General features: G+C 45.7%; 1 non-coding gene across 1 annotated transcript; it reads right to left on the bottom strand.

Annotated features, from left to right (window-relative positions):
- Nucleotides 1-1,712: 1,712 nt before the first annotated feature.
- Nucleotides 1,713-1,795, bottom strand: trnal-uaa (transfer RNA leucine (anticodon UAA)). The gene has a single exon. It is a non-coding gene; the product is annotated as a tRNA-Leu (tRNA).
- Between the last annotated feature and the right edge of the window lie 11,204 nt (nucleotides 1,796-12,999).

Below are 12,999 nucleotides of genomic sequence, written 5' to 3' on the forward strand. Positions count from 1 at the left end.
ATTTAGTTTTGTTCATTTCACCCATTCAAAAGTAAATTTACATTATTGAAATCCTGTGTTAGATGTGCCACATAAGCATAAACACATCCAAATTTCTGCTCCCTATATCCTGACTTGCACCATCTTCAATTACTTTTTTGCCCCTTTGATCTGTATTCATTATGAACACAAGAAATAGGAGCAGCAGTAGGCAATGGGGGTTCATCAAACCTGCTCCACCATTTATTAATATCATGGCTAATCTAATCATGAACTCATGTTTCTTTTCAAATAGACTTGTGGTCTTGCCCTCCATATCTCCATATTTTCCCCAGACTTCTGAGATGTACTCCTTGGAGTTCAGAAGAATGAGGGGGACCTCATGAAAGCATTTTGAATCTTGAAAGGCCTGGACAGGATAAATGTGGAAAAGTTGTCTCCCATGGTAAGGGAGTCTTGGACAAGAGCTCAACTTCAGGATTGAAGGCTGCCCATTCAAAACAGAATTGCAGAGGAGTTTATTTACCAGAGATTTGTCAACCTCTGGAATTTGCTTCCACAGCCGGCCATAAAGTCCATGTCGTCGGGTGCATCAAAGGTTATGAAGAGAAAGTAGAGAAGGTGGGAGAATGGATCAGCTCATGACAGAATGGCAGAGTGGCCTCTACGGGCCAAACGGTCTACTTCTGCTCCTGTATCCTCTGGTCTATGGTCCTTTGTCTGTGCTCCTATGATTCTGGAGCCTTAATCATCCCAACTTTATTGGACTACCACTGCCAGTCCTTGTTTCAGGAACCAAAACCCTAAACTCAACAAAGCATTATTGAAGTATTGATAGAAATGTTTATATTTTTCTTTTCCAATCAACATTTCCTCATTTGAACCATTTCTTAAAGCCTACCTCCTTGCCAAAACGTTTGGGAATTTACCATAAATGGCTTTGGTCTGTAGGACGATTTCCTTCCGACGTTCCGAGAGTAGATCACAAATTGAGGGGGCGGGACTGGTGTTGCAGAAGTCCTCTTGTTTCTCCCGCTTTGTGCTGAAAACAACTTGGAAAGGAGGACCTGCTGTAAAATTAAACAGAGAACACCAGGTGTCACTGTTCTGCAATAAGATCTTTTCAAGGAAAGACGATTATCTGTTTGGATGCGAGCAAATGCTTGATCAAAGATATTTTTATATTAAGGGAACACACTCTAATTTTAACATTGCAATCTACTTATCCCCCAAAAAATTACATTCCTATTATTTAAAGACATTAGCACATTTTTCCACTGTTCTTGTTCCACGCTACACCTTGAACGTGAGCACAGTTTTTTCCCTTAATAAATGTTTTCATCACTATTCATCAAATGGAAAAAATAAGTAATAAATCACAGCAGGTCACGCAGGATCAATGGGAAGTAAAAGGCAGCCAACGCTTCCGGCCCGATTACCTTTTATTATTCCATTTATTACCTTTCAAAATTATACTCTTGTTGAAACACAACTTTGCAATTTCATGTGTTAAAACTTAAATTGCCGCACAATTTAGTCATTTTAAATATTTTGCTCTATTTTTAAAATAGGCTCAATTCTGCATTTTACCAATTTATAGGAAGAGGCCGCAATGATGTGACAAACGGTGACCCTTGTAAAACTAACTGCAGACACGAAGCTTTCATACGCTGAACAATTAATTACAACCAGAAAAGCAACACATCAGCGCGAAATCGATACAAAAATCTTAATACCAGGAGTGGGGTTCGAACCCACGCGGACATATGTCCATTGGATCTTAAGTCCAACGCCTTAACCACTCGGCCATCCTGGTTGGAGATAGGAGACCTACTGGAACAAGGCTCCTTGATACTAGACAAGCCCATTCTTTCCTCGATATGTGTTTTTTTTTATTCCGTCTCCCCGTCAAGGTTGCCTTCCTATTTCCCGCCCGCGACGCTCGTCGACTTCGCAGCCTCGGAACACAAGCCTGATCGGCGCACCAGAAACATCGCGCGTCGTCACTTGGCCCGACGCCGAAGACGTCCGTCCTCCGCCCCCGTCCGCGGGGCCTCAGCCTCGCCCTCAAGGAGCTGCCACCGCCTGGTCCCCCATCACCCCTCCAAACCTTTCACCTCTTGCTTCATATTTTGCTTCCTAATGATCTCTGGAAGTTTTTAAAGCTCCCCCCTCCCCCCTAACTTTTTCCTTCCATGTCGTCCCTTCCTTTTGCTTGTACTTCGCCTTTGGCTTCTCTTATCACCCACATTTGTGTTATTTTTCCATTCAACTATTTCTTTGGGGAATTGACCTGTTCTGCACCCTCCTCATTTCTTGCAGGACCTCCAGCCATTGCTGCTCTGCTTCCTTCCTGCTGGTGTGCCTCCCCAATGAACTTCTGCCACTTCTGTCCTCCCCTTTATTCCATTGGAATTCCAACACCTCTGATTTTAGTTTCTCCCTCTCAAACTGCAGGGTGAATTCTGTCAAACTATGATCACTGCCTCCAAAGGGTTCCCTTATCAACTCGAGTTCGCAAAATACCCAGTTCAGAATTGCCAATTCCCTGGCTGGCTTCGCCATAAGCCGTTCCAAGAAGCCATTTGATAAATTCCTTCTCTTGGGATCCTGCACCCATCTGGTTTTCCCAATCAATCTGCCTTTTGAAATCCCCCATTGCCCTTTTTGCACGCCATGTCCTGGCTGCTGATTGGAGCCCACTCTACAACTCACATCAGGGTCCACCCCCATCTGCTCACAGATAACCCAAGTTTCCTGCCTAAACCCAGAACCCTTCCGAAGACAACTGTGGGACCCTACCCATAGTTATAAGCTAATAAAAGTGTTTGTTCTCCCTCCAGTCTGGAGAGCTTTTATTCACGCTCCAATTTTATTAGCTTATTCCCTAAATGATGGAAGCGCTTCTCAAGCTAGGTATGCTGCTAATAGACCCTCTGTCCCCTGATGTGGCTGAGGAGTTCATGTACTGGTTAGACTGCTTCCAGGCCTACCTGAACGCAACTAGACACGTCTTCCACACAGTGAGAGATAAGTAAAACTGATATAAAAATATGAAGATGAGGAAACTAGTATAGATATCTTTGGCTTGGCTTCGCGGACGAAGATTTATGGAGGGGGTAAAAGTCCACGTCAGCTGCAGGCTCGTTTGTGGCTGACAAGTCCGATGCGGGACAGGCAGACACGGTTGCAGCGGCTGCAGGGGAAAATTGGTTGGTTGGGGTTGGGTGTTGGGTTTTTCCTCCTTTGCCTTTTGTCAGTGAGGTGGGCTCTGCGGTCTTCTTCAAAGGAGGTTGCTGCCCGCCAAACTGTGAGGCGCCAAGAGGCACAGTTTGAGGCGATATCAGCCCACTGGCGGTGGTCAATGTGGCAGGCACCAAGAGATTTCTTTAGGCAGTCCTTGTACCTTTTCTTTGGTGCACCTCTGTCACAGTGGCCAGTGGAGAGCTCGCCATATAGCACGATCTTGGGAAGGCGATGGTCCTCTATTCTGGAGACGTGACCCATCCAGCGCAGCTGGATCTTCAGCAGCGTGGACTCGATGCTGTCGACCTCTGCCATCTCGAGTACTTCGACGATAGGGATGAAAGCGCTCCAATGGATGTTGAGGATGGAGCGGAGACAACGCTGGTGGAAGCGTTCTAGGAGCCGTAGGTGATGCCGGTAGAGGACCCATGATTCGGAGCCGAACAGGAGTGTGGGTATGACAACGGCTCTGTATATGCTTATCTTTGTGAGGTTTTTCAGTTGGTTGTTTTTCCAGACTCTTTTGTGTAGTCTTCCAAAGGCACTATTTGCCTTGGCGAGTCTGTTGTCTATCTCATTGTCCATCCTTGCATCTGATGAAATGGTGCAGCCGAGATAGGTAAACTGGTTGACCGTTTTGAGTTTTGTGTGCCCGATGGAGATGTGGGGGGGCTGGTAGTCATGGTGGGGAGCTGGCTGATGGAGGAGCTCAGTTTTCTTCAGGCTGACTTCCAGGCCAAACATTTTGGCAGTTTCCGCAAAGCAGGACGTCAAGCGCTGAAGAGCTGGCTCTGAATGGGCACTAAAGCGGCATCGTCTGCAAAGAGTAGTTCACGGACAAGTTTCTCTTGTGTCTTGATATATGTAATAAATAAAGCCAGTATGAATAAGATAAGGATAGATAATAGATAATAGAATGTAGGAAGTAAAGTTAGTTTGGATCGGGAAGGTGTGAATTAGAACAAAGGCAGGTTTGTGAATAAGGAAAATAAGGACAATAACATGATAGGACACCGACAGGATACCCCCTGGTCCTCCAAGTTCACAGAAACAGCACGTAGGCAAACAGGATTGCCTAATGCCAAACTCATCCAGGAGGTAGAAGAATGTAATACTGAAATCAACTGTATAAAAGTTGGGTGAGCCCCAGTGTATGTGTGTATTCCCAGGGTAAGGGGAAGCACCCAACTTTGCATTGTTGTATAATAAATGTTCTTTGTTCTCAATTTTTGTCTCGAGCAAATTCTGTGAAGGTACTTCTGTTTCTCACACACACCGATGAACTCAGGAGATCAGCACTCGTTTTGAGGGTAGGTACAAAATGGTAGGTAGTCATCAGGGACTGCACTACATATGATGTTGGTATATGATGAGGCTTTGAAGACTCAGTACCTGAAGTCACAAAACAAGGTCCTAGCGAGGCACCAACTTGCTTTACGTCACCAACGGCAAGAGGAGACCATCAATGACTACCTGCTGTATCTGTGGACGCTTGCCAAGAAGTGCAGGTATGAAGCAGGTACGGGCCATGTTCACGAAGAAGAACAAATCCTGGACACTCCAGCCGCAGGGGTCCATTCGAGGTACTTGAGGCAGCGACTGCTTGAATCAGGAAAGAAGGACCTGGCTAGCCATGTTGAACTGGCCAAATCATTGGAACAGGCCAAGCTCGAAAATGACAAACTCGAAGCCAGCGAGCTTGCTCACCCAGGTGACTCCTTCCAAGGACTGGCTGCTCCCGCTACCCCAGCCCAAGCAGCTTCCGCTTCCCATGCCAAGGAGTGCTTTTTCTGCAGCAAGAGCGGGCTTCCCCAATATCATTGCCCGGCTAAAGACTCAGTGAGTTCCAGCTGTGGTAAGAAAGGACATTGGGCGAGGGTTTGCCACACAAAGGGAAGCCCGGTGAAGTCCACGCCTGCACCACTCCCAGATCCAATTCCAGCCCCAAGCTATCGGCCCTGAATTCACCAGAGCCCACTTGCTGCACTACATCCCAATGGAGGGTAGCAGTGGCAGTGAGGAAACAGCACGAAAATGCTCAGCAGCCATCTTGTCATGACCCAAATTCAAACTCGGCGCCATCATCATTAGAGGAGGAAGGAGGGCGGCCATCTTGCCATGCCATGAGGACGATGCCATCTTACCCACACAGGGCAACCCAGGATGGTGGGGGCCCACTCGAGTGAGGAGCATGGAGTCTCATGGGACTGAGCCTCGATGGTCCTAGATCAGGACAGACCTCACCAGCTCAGCAACTCCATAGTGACTGTGAAGGTAAATGGACATTCCACTAAATGCATAATCAATACAGGCTCTACTGAGAGTTTCATTGACTCACAGACTGTGCAAAAATGCAACCAAAAGATGTATCCTTCCAATTATCGCATATTCCTTGCATCCCATTCGCATCCTACGTGGATTTCAACAACATTGAATAGTACATCTGTACATTCTGTAAATTTTGCTTGTATATACTTGATGAATTGTGTGCTCCAGTGTTGTTGGGTCTGCACTTTCTGTGTCACCTTAAAAGCGTGACCTTGGAGTATTCTGGTCCCCTCCTCCTGTAACGGTTCAGAACAGAGGGCCCCTAAAATCAGAACCCACATGCAGCCTCTCCACACTGAATATCGATTCCCCACCTCTCTTCCTGAATCTGTCCTCGGACTGCAAGCCTATTGCTACCAAGAACAGGAGGTACAGCACAGCAGACCGAGATTTCATACAGTCTGAGACACAAGTCTGCTCAACGAAGTTATCATCAAACCTAGCACCAGCCCATGGAGAGCACAAGTGGTAGTTGTAAAAGGGGAAAACAAGTCCAGGCTAGTAATTGACTATAGCCAAACTAGTAATCGGTACACACAGCTGGACGCATACCCTCTTCCTTGAATTGTGGACATGGTGAATGATATTGCGTAGTATTGGGTCTATTTGACCATCGACCTGAAAGTTGTTTATCACCAGCTGCCAATCCTTTCTATATACGGCATTTGAGGCTAACGGTTGTCTCTATCATTTCCGGAAGGTCCCTTTCGGCATTTCTTACGAGGTTTCTATCTTCCAGAGGCAAATGGACAGAATAGTAGACTAGTATGGGTTGAAGGCTACCTTCCCCTACCTCGATAATGTCACCATCTGTGGCCGCACCTTGGAAGACCATGATGCCAAACATCAGTGAAAGCCTTCAACCTCACATAATTCTGACAAATGCATTCAGGACTAAACGTCTGGCTATCCTTGGCTACGTGGTGGAGAATGGCATCATTGGCCTCGATCTCATTAGGATGTGCCCCCTGTTAGAGCTCCCTGTTCCCAGGACCACAAAGGCTTTGAGGAGATGCCTGGAGTTTTTCTCATATTACTCCCAGTGGATCCCTCAATACACTGATAAGCATCGCCTTCTCTTAAAAGCCACCAAATTTCCCCTCTAGACTGAAGCCCGAATAGCTTTTAACTAACTCTGGAACCACATTGCGAAATCTGCCATGCACACGGTGGACAAGAATATACCTTTCCAGTGGAAAGCAACGCTTCAGATGTAGCCCTGGCCGCTCCCCTCAACGAGGCGGCAGGTTGCATTTCTTTCTCAGACATTACAAGGCCACAAGCTCCGGAACCAATCTGTGGAAAAGGAGGTTCAAGCCATTGTAGAAGCCATGAGCCAATGGAGACACTACCTGGCTGGTAGGAAATTTACACTCCTCACTAACCAGTGCTCAGTCACATTCATGCTTAATAATGTCAAGAGGGGCAAAATGAAGAATGACAAGATTGCTATGTGGAGGATTGAGCTTTCCACCTACAATTATGACATTGTCTATCAGCCAGGAGCTCTTAATGACCCTCCAGATGGCGCATGCTCACTTTCGCTGCCAAGAAGGAGCCCACACCTAGTGACACATGCTGGCTATGCCACCCTCCACTTCCACATAGAGCCTCTCTGGCTGGAGAGTGACACCACTGCGTGGTGACATCACTTCCAGAAACTGGAGGGGACCTCATTGGAAGTGGGTGGGCCAGTGAGGAGACATGGTGGATTCAAACCAATAAACTCAATCTTTGGTTCACCCTCACACTGTGTGGACATGTTCTTACTCCATGGGGCTGCCACAGCAGTCGCTACTTTATTTAAAATTTAAAACCACAAAATAAACATTTGCAATATTTCAAATTCAACTCTGATACATGTGGTATGTGTGTGTATATATACACACAGAAAGAAAATAAAGTAAAATAGAATAAACCCCCTACTATCCCCAACCCTCCTCACTCCAATCCCCTACAAATGCAAACGAAGAAGAAAAAGTACAAGACAAGAGAACCACTTCAGGAATATTTCACTTTTCAATATCTTATGAAGACCTATAAGAGAAAGGGAATGTTTGAGATTCATTTAAATATTAATATCCACATTTTGTAAATATGGGCACCATATTTTCCAAAATATATGGTATTTATCTCTTACATTATAAGTAATTTTCTCAAGTAGAATACAACTCCGAACTTCTGCATGCCATCTGTCCATTCCCAAATCAATATCCGATTTCCAAGTAATAGAAATACATTTTCTCGCTATTGCCAAAGCAATTTGAACAAATTTCACTTGATATATATTCAGTTTTAATCTAGGTTTAACCCCTCTAATATCTTCCATAAAAAATAGCATTGGATGAATTTTACCCCCACTATTCGTCCTAATAAATTACCTATTTCCAACCAAAGAGGTTTAACTGTGGAACACTGCCAAGTTGAATGTACTGACTTCTTGTCCACATCTAAAACATAAATCTAAATAGGTATGGTTCATTTTATGTAACTTTTGTGATGTCAAATATAACTGATGAATAGAATTATTCTGAACTAGCTTATACTTTCTTCCCTTTTTAAACAATGGTGCAATGTTTCATTCAGAAAGTCACTTGGGGATGGCCATGGCTTTCCATGTCCAAAAGTGTGTTAAAAAGTTAGTTCTGCCTCTGGTTGGTTCTCCACTTAAACAAGTGTCTGCCTGTAATCCTTTCACACTCAAATAGCTGCTTAGACTTGTTATCTTGAAGATAAGGGACCAAAGGAATGTGGTGCCTGAAAACATCAGAAATCAACAGCTTCAAAGGCAGAAGACAAAATGGGAACTATTATGTTGATCTGTTTGAACAAGTATTGCAAAATTTGTCTTTTAAAGGAAAAGTGACTCTTGCAGCAATCATCGAAATAATATTATCAGTAGGCAGGGCAGCATGCAATGCCACATGACAACCAACAGCAAAGACACTATTTACATCAGCTGCATACAAGAGTGAAAAACATACTTCCTGCTTCCTACTCATCGGCTGTTTCTCACTGATGGCTAAAAATTATCTTCAAATCCATATCCATCAACACAATTTTGCAAACTTTGTTCTCAAAATCCTATTTTGCTGCAGACTCCTTTTTATCTTCAGTCTACTTATTTTGGTACGTGTGAGTAGGTTTATGAAACATGGAAGCATAGAATATTACAGCATAGAAAACAGCCCCTTAGGCCCTTCTAATCTGTGCTAAACTATTATTATACATCCTACTGACCTGTACTGCACCCAGTCCATAGCCCTCCATACCCTTCCCATCCATGTACCTGTCCAAATTGTTCATAATTGTTGCCCACATTCACCACTTCAGCTGCCAGCTCAATCCACACTCTGTGATTAAGTTCCCCCACATGTTCCCCCTAAACTTTTCCCCTTTCACCTTTAACCCATGACATCTAGTTTGTATCTCACCTACTCTCTGTGGAAAAAGCCTACTTGCATTTACTCTGTCTATACTCATCACAATTTTGTGTACTTCTATCAAATCTCCCCTCATTCTATGTTCCATGGAATAAAGTCCTAACCTGTTTAAACTTTCCCTGTAATTCAGTTCCTGAAGTCAAGGCAACATCCTAGTAAATCTTCTCTGCACTCTTTCAATTTTATTGATATCTTTCCTGTAGTTAGGTGACTAAAACTGCACAAAATACTCCAAATTTGCTGATCCAATTTACCACATTATCATCTGGATCATCAATATAGATGACAAACTACAATGGGCCCAACACTAATCTTTGAGGCACTCCACAAGCCACAGGCCTCCAGACAGAGACAATCATCCACGACCATTCTTTGGCTTCTCTCATAAAGCCAATGTCGAATCCAGTTTACTACCTCACCATGAATACCAAGTGACCGAACATTCTTGACTAACCTCTCATGTGGTACCTTGTCAAAGGCCTTAGTATAGTCCATGTAAACAACATCCACAGCCTTTCCTTCATCAACTTTCCTGGTAACCTCCTCAAAAAACTAACATTTGTTAAACATGACCTACCACACTCAAAGCCATGTGCATAATCGGTACCTGACTATTAGCTTGTAACTGAGAGTAGGGTCTTACAGTGGTCTTCAGAAAGGCTCAGGGTTTAGGCGGGAAACCAAGGTTACATATGACTAGATGGGGGCAGAGCCAACCATCAGTATACACAACACCAGAGAATCTCAGTTCACTGAGATTCCTGCAGAATTTAGGGTCTGTGGATGAAGATAGAGAACATAGATTCAGAAAAAAAAATAGAAAATATAGTTATTTACAAATTTAATTGATCTGGGGATCTGGAGATCCTGGTGATCCACGGGATAGCCTTGGGCTCCTTGGGTCTCCTGGTCCCCTTGTGAGGCGGGCTGGGTTTCTGGCTCAGTGGTGAAGAGGGATGCACTTTCCTGCTGAACCAGATCCCTCGAAGCCCTGACTGGGGGTGGTGAGAAGGAGCTCTGTGGCTCGCAGGGCACTTGAGGGAACAAACACTCTGTTCCAGAGGGTGCCAGGTCCCTGATGGAGACAGTGTCCTCTCTGCCATCCGGGTACTCCACATAGATGTTTGTGGGATTGGCGTGGAGCAGTTTCACCCTTTCCACCTGGGGGTCGGTCTTGCTTTTCCTCACGTGCTTCCTGGGATTGTAGTTCCTGACGCCGACCTTCTCTCAAAATTGAATGGGAGCTCGTGAGGAGTAGCGTTGGCCACTGTACATAGTAGCGACTGGATGGAATGGAGTACCATAGGGAGGATTTTCTGCCTGCGTGAGTCTGGAAGGCCTTTTGACCTCAGGGCCAGTTTGACAGCCTTCCAGACAGTGGCATTTTCCTTTTCAACCTACCCATTCCCCAGGGGTTGTAGCTAGTAGTCCTGCTGGATGTGATGCCCCTCGCCAGAAGGTACTGACGTTGCTCTTCGCTCATAAAAGATGATCCCCAGTCACTATGTATATAGCTGGGATACCTGAACAGGGCAAAAATGGAATTGAGGGCCTTTATGGCTGACAAAGTGGACATGTCTGGACACGGGATGGCGAATGGGAAGTGGGAGTACTCATCAATGACAGAGAGGAAGAAAGTGTTCCCATTCATAGAGGGGAGAGGTCCCTTAAAATTGACACTGAGCCGTTCGAAGGGCTTGGACGACTTGATCAGATGCGCCTTTGTGGGGCGGTAGAAGTGCAGCTTGCACTCCATGCAGACCTGGCAAGACCTGGTCATTTCATTTCCCTGTTGTCTTCCATGGAGTAGGGCAGATTGCGCAAGTTGACAAAATGAGCCACGCGGGTAACCCCTGGATGGCAAAGCTCATTATGTAGAGACCGTAACTGGCCAGTGTGTGCAGAGGCACAGCTTCCTCTGGATAAGGCATCTGGAGGGTCAATAAGGGCTCCTGGCCGATAGGCAATGTCATAATTGTAGGTGGAGAGTTCGATTCTCCACCAAGCAATCTTGTCATTCTTGATTTTGCCCCTCTTGACATTTTTAAACATGAATGTGACCGAGCACTGGTCAGTGAGGAGTGTAAATTTCCTACCAGCCAGGTAGTGTCTCCAGTTCCTCATGGCTTCTACAATGGCTTGAGCCTCTTTTTCCTCAGAGGGGTTTCCGAGCTCGTGGCCTTGAGAAAAATGCAACCGGCCTGCCCACCTGGTTGAAGGTAGCAGCCAATGCTACATCTGAAGCATTGCTTTCCACTTGGAAAGGTACATTCTTGTCCACTGTGTGCATGGCGGCTTTTGCCATGTGGTTTCGGAGGTGAAAAGAAGTGGCTTTTAGGAGACGTTGAACCTTATCAGCTTATTGAGGGATCCACTGTGTGTAATTTGAGAAAAACCCCAGGCATCTCCTCAAAGCCTTCGTGGTCTTGGGAATGGGGAGCTCTAAAGGACGGTGCATCCTATCGGGGTCGGGGTCAATGATGCCATTCTCCACTAGGTAGCCAAGGATAGCCAGATGTTTAGTCGTGAACACACACTTGCCGCATGGAGAAAGCTCTGGAGGTTTGCGTCATGGTCTCTAAGGTATGGCCACAGATGGTGACATTATCAAGGTGGAGGAAGGCAGTCTTCAAACCATACTCATCCACCCATCTGCCTCTGGAAGATAAAAACCCCATTAGTGATACCGAAAGGGACCCTCCAGAATTGATAGAGACGACCGTTAGCCCCAAATGCTGTATATGGACAGTCCTCAGAATGGATTGGCAGCTGGTGATAAGCAGCTTTCAGGTCGATGGTCAAATAGACACGATACTGCGTAATATCATTCACCATGTCTGCAATTCGAGGGAGGGGCTATACGTCCAGGAGGGTGTTATGATTAATAGTTTGGCTATAGTCATTGACCAGCCTGGACTTTTTTTCCCCTTTTACCACTACCACTTGCGCTCTCCACGGGCTAGTGTTAGGTTCGATGATACCTTCATTAAGTTGACGTTGTGTCTCAGGCTCTATGAAGTTTTGATCTGCTGTACCTCCTGTTCTTGATAGCAACATGGGGACAGATTTGGGAAGAGAGGTGGAGGGTCAATATTCAGTGTGGAGAGGCTGCATGTGGGTTCTGATTTTAGAGGCCCTCTGTTCCAAACTGTTATAGGGGGAGGGATCAGAATACTCCAAGGCCACGCTTTTAAGATGACACAGGAAGTCCAGACACAACAGCACCGGAGCACACAAATTCATTAAGTGCATACAGGAGTATTTTACAAAAATTCTCCCCCCCCCCCAACCCGACTCAAACTACAAACGTTTGAGACAATGTTCTTAAATATGGGTAGAGAGTGAATGAGATTAAAGGAATATATGATAAATGGAAGGATACACCTTTAGGTTGTATTCTTCAACAGTCCATGAGTCTATGAAGCTTTCAGTAGAGCCTGTGTCGATTAGGCATTTAGTGGAGTGTCCATTTACCTTCACAGTCATTATGCAGTTGCTGAGCTGGTGAGGTCTGTCCTGATCTAGGACCATTAAGACTAGGTCCCTGGAGACTCCATACTCCTCATTCGAGTGGCCCCCACCATCCTGGGTTGCCCTGCATGGGTAAGATGGCGTCAACCTCATGGGACGATGAGATGGCCGCCCTCCTCCTTCTTCTGATGATGATTGAGCTGAGTTTGAATTTGAGTCATGGCAAGATGGCCGCTGAACATTTTCATGCTGTTTTCCCTTTCGTTCCTTTGGTGGGTAGCGCAGGAAGTGGGTTCAGGCGAAATCAGGGCCGACGGCTTGGGGCTGGAATTGGATATGGGAACAGTGCAGGCTGTAGAATTCCCTGGGCTTCCCCTCGCATGGCAAACCCTCACCCAATGTCCTTTCTTTCCACAGCTGGAGCAAACTGTGTCTTTAGCCGGGCAACGCGATTGGGGATGGTGACTCTTGCTGCAGAAAAAGCACTTCCTAGTGCGGGAGCGCTCCCTAGCATGGGAAGCAGCAGTTGTTT

The sequence above is a fragment of the Narcine bancroftii genome, chromosome 4, assembly GCF_036971445.1.
Source record: "Narcine bancroftii isolate sNarBan1 chromosome 4, sNarBan1.hap1, whole genome shotgun sequence".
NCBI classification, from domain to species: domain Eukaryota; kingdom Metazoa; phylum Chordata; class Chondrichthyes; order Torpediniformes; family Narcinidae; genus Narcine; species Narcine bancroftii.